Genomic DNA, 4,729 nt, shown 5'->3' with positions numbered 1-4,729 from the left:
AACACTTGTCTAGGTCTGTATGGTTCCATGATAAATTTTTATTCTCAAATGAGTAAGCAAAAGTAGTGTGTTGGAGTTTGTTCTTATGAAGAAATTGTTAAAATTCAAAATTTCATCATTTTGGTAAGGAGAAATAATGAAAATAAAAAAACATCAAGTGCTGTCAAAAATCAATCTTAATGTTGCCAACAAAATAAATAAAACTTTAAGTCATATATTATAAGAAAATCATTACGTTAGAAATAAAAGAAGTTGACGTCAAATAATTTTATATGAAACTATAGAAGTTTTTCCAGAATTTTACTCAAAAGTGGTATTCATCCAGGTATGAGAATCAAATAAAAAAAGTGCTGGCAAGCCTACTCTGTACTAAGACAGCCGAAGAAGGCCCAAAGGACATGCACTACTCTTGGGTCCTTGTACCTTCAATTCTCCCCTTGTACAAATCAAGAAGCCCACTTTTTTACCAGGAATCCAATTTCGAGTAAGGAAGGTACTAATTTTTTACTGTAAAGAAAAGCTGTTTCTTTCTGGAATATTTTGGATTCCAATCAAGAAAAATTTACTAAATTTTTATAAATTTACAATGTTGATATGAACATTATATATTTAAGATTTTTAAGAAAAAACGGTTTAGTTTATATTGACAAGGAAATTTATTTAAAAATATTCTTTAGTATTTATTATCTGAAAAAAATAAAAAAATCATATTAAAAAATTATGTGAAAAATATTTATTAATATTGTTATTAAACCGAGCATAACTTATTAGGTGTTTTAGATATGTGTTAGGATATTGTTCATGCTGTGTCATGGGCTGAATTAAAAATGAATTATATCATTAAAAAAACTGTGAGTATTGTTATTTTTTCATGCATGTGATAGGATATTTGAAATAAGGATAAAAATTTTGATTAGCATCTCAGATAAAACTAACCAACATTACGTGCATTAATAAATATATATATAAAAATAATTTTTAAAGATATAACTTAATTGGTTAAATTTTAAATTTATTTTTTAAAAATTACTAATTTAAGTTTTATAAATATTCGGATTATTAAAAATTTATATAATTATTAATTTTAAAATCTATAAAATTAGCTGACACGTATATAAATTATCCAAACATCTAAATTACTAAACAAATACAAAAATAATTAATGTTGTTCTACAACTGGAATGTCAGAGGACTTAATGTTAGTCTTCAGCAAATACCACTAGGAGTTGTTGTCGGAAATGAGTGGTGGTGGTAAGAGGCCTCTTGCCTCTCCTACTAGTCCTATGAAATAGCATGAGTTTGTATGCCTCATAAAGAAGAATCGTATGGATGTTTGCGGACTTCTTAAAACCAAATGGCTTTCTTCCAAGGTGGCCACTATGCACAAATTTCACCTTTCCAACTGGCAATTCCTTACAAATGCTGGGTTTGCTAGTAATGAAAGAACTGTTGGTTTTTGGAATACATTAACAGTTTCTGTTGATCTCCTTGGCTGTTCAACCCAAGGTCTTCATGTCTCCATCTGCAGTCTTGTGCATCAGATCAAGTTCAATGTCACTTTTTTCTATGGTTTTAATTCCATTGCTGCCAGGAGATCTCTGTGGGATGAATTGCGGAGCTGCTAGTCACACAGTCCATGGTTAATTCTAGGTGATTTCAATTCAGTTATTTCTTAAGCAGACAAGCACAATGGGGAGCCAGTCTCTATATATGAAGTTTCGCATTTCAGAAGTTGCTGTGCTGACCTTGGGTTGAATGATCTTAACTACTCTGGCTGTCACTTCACCTGGACTAATGGGAAAAATCTGGAGCAAAATTGACAGGGTGTTGGTCATTTTGACCAACTCTGTAGCCTTTTTAGATCATTCCCCTGTTGTTGTTCGATTTGTATTCCATAGCATAAAAGGGAGAAACAACTTCAAATTTTTCAATATATGGGCCTCTCATTATAACTTTGGGGCTTATCTCTGATCATTGGTGCTCTGATGATCTTGGCTCTCCTATGTTCACTCTGTGCAAGAAGTTAAAAAAGTTGAAGCAACCCCTCAAAAAGCTCAATCAGCTGCACTTCAGCCATATCTCGGAGAGGGTTGCTAGAGTTGAGAAGAATTTAGAAGATCACCAAACAGCTCTTCATGTTGACAAGGACAACCCGTTGCTTCTGGAAGAGGAGAAGCATCTCAGATTGCAGCTGATTCATCTCAAGTCGGTGGAAAAGATGTTTTTTGCACAAAAACTTAAATGCACCTTCTTCAAAGAAAGTGACAGAGGCTCCTCTTTCTTTCATGCTCTTATGAGCCAGAAGCACAGGCGGAATCAAATCTCTGCTATTCAGTGTAGTAGTGGTTCCCTCTCTACTTCGGTGGATGAAGTTGGGGAAGAATTTGTCCGTTTTTATAAAGATCTGCTTGGCACTCCTAAGGAGACTCTTCCATTGAATGTGGCAGTCATTTATAAATTCTCACAAGCTGCTGCTAGGTCCAGTTTCTCATGAAGATATCAAACAGGCTTTATTTAGTATTGATAATGACAAAGCTCCTGACCCTGATGGGTACACTTCCTTTTTCTTCAAAAAATCATAGGATATTATCGGGGCAGATTTTTGCACTACTGTTCATGATTTCTTTTCCTTAGGAAAGCTCTTGAAGCAGATAAACCACTCTATTATTGCCCTTATCTGCCCATGTTGTCCCTGCTGGTGATTTTCAACCTTTTTCATGTTGCAATATGGTCAACAAAGTGATCTCTAAAATTCTTGCTGGGAGATTAGCTCAAGCCAAGAATGCTTTCCTGAGTGGTCGCCAGATGACAGATAATATCAACCTTGTTCAAGAGCTCTTCTGGCAGTATGGCAGTAAAAGAGCCTCTCCTAGGTGCCGTATGAAAATTGACTTCAAGAAAGCATTTGATACGGTTCAGTGTCCTTTCCTTAGAGATCTTCTCAGAATGCTAGGCTTTCCAGACCGTTTTGTGCTCTTGCTAATGCAATGTATGGAAACCACATCTTTTTCAGTTACTGTAAATGGTAATCTCTATGGCTTTTTCCCTGGGAAGTGTGGAGTGAGACAAGGTGATCCCCTATCTCTTCATCATCTGCATGGAGTATTTTTCTAGGATGCTTCGGCTGGCTACCAGGAATCCTAAATATCACTATGCCCTCGAAGTGCGAAGCTTTTGGTATCAGTCACCTTGCCTTTACAGACGATGTTCTCTTGCCATCCTGAGGTGATAAATCTTCTATTGCTATTCTGCTTCGGCAGTTAGATATCTTCGGGTAGACCTCGGGTTTGGTTATTAATGCTACAAAATCTTTAGCATATTTCGAAGGAGTTAATGCAACCTTGAAGCTGGCTCTTCTCCATGATTCTGGTTTCAAAGAAGGTTCCTTCCCCTTCATATATTTGGGTGTTCCCCTTGGCCCCCACAAGCTATTGGCAAGTCAGTTTTCTCCTCTTTTATTCAAATTGGAGTCGACAGTTCAGAACTGGAAGGGTAAGAATCTCACATATGCTGGTCGGTTGGAGCTCTTGAAGACTGTTCTATATGATATGGTTCAATTCTGGATAAATGTCTTCCCTCTTCCAGCTACTGTCATCAACCAAATAATCTGCGACTGTAGAAATTTCTTATGGACAGTTAACACTACTAAGAGCACATCTGCTTTGGTTGCTTGGAACAGAGTTTGCGTTTCAAAGAAAGAAGGGGGTCTCGCCTTATTTGATTTAAAGGCCAGAAACAAGAGCTTCCTTGCTAGACATCTTCAGAATATTCATCTGAAGACAGATTCCATATGGATTAAATGGGTTCACCATTACTACTTACATACTCACTCTATATAGACCATGGGTACCTATAAGTCCTCCCCCCTATGGAAATTCATTATATGTTTTAGAGATCAGCTAGTAGAGAATTGTGGGAGTATGGATGAAATTGTAACTCTGCTCAGAAGTTGATCCAGTGGTGCTCATCATTTCTCAGCAAAAGCTTATGATTATCTCCGGAGTCCTACTCAAGCGAACAGGGACCGTGTAGTATGGGAAAACTGGTCCCTGTCGAGATTCATTATATGGCTTGCAGTTGTAGAGAAGCTTAAAACGAAGGACATATTATTTTTCATCACATTGGACACCTCCTGCGTGTTCTGTGGGCAAACTAAGGAATCTCACCAGCATCTTTTCATTGCTTGCAGTTGGACATCATGCTTCTGAGGGAGCATAAAGTCCTGGCTGCGTATACATCGTCGGATGACGACTCTGAATAGTTCTATTCGAGGTCTTACCTCTAGGGGAAATAATATTGAAGCAAGAACGTGAAGAGTCTTTTTAGGACTTACAGTCTACCTAATTTGGGAGGAAAGAAAGAAACAAGAGGATATTTGAATCTCCTAGCATCTCCATGGAAACTCTCTTTCGAAAATTCCAAGTGATGTTCTTGATAGTTTTTCACTTTCATGAGAAGGATCACCATTGTCTTAATCTGGGCTGATATGCTGATTGTTGTTTAGGCTTTGTTTGATAATCTTTGCTGAGTTGTATCCTACTTGCATTGTTGATAATTATTCTCTCCTGATGTCTGCTCTCCTAGCTGGCTTCTGCTTGGTCTTAGGGTACAGTGCTGTCTCTGTTGATTTTTTGTTGGCGGGCGAGTTAAGAGTGGCCTGGCCTCCCCTTGCTTCTGGATATGCTGTTGTGCCTGGATTTTTTGGTGCTGTATGGCTTTTTTGTTGGTT

The sequence above is a fragment of the Populus euphratica genome, unplaced genomic scaffold (assembly GCF_000495115.2).
Source record: "Populus euphratica unplaced genomic scaffold, PopEup_1.0 scaffold56.1, whole genome shotgun sequence".
NCBI lineage: Eukaryota > Viridiplantae > Streptophyta > Magnoliopsida > Malpighiales > Salicaceae > Populus > Populus euphratica.
This window is presented reverse-complemented; position numbering follows the sequence as displayed.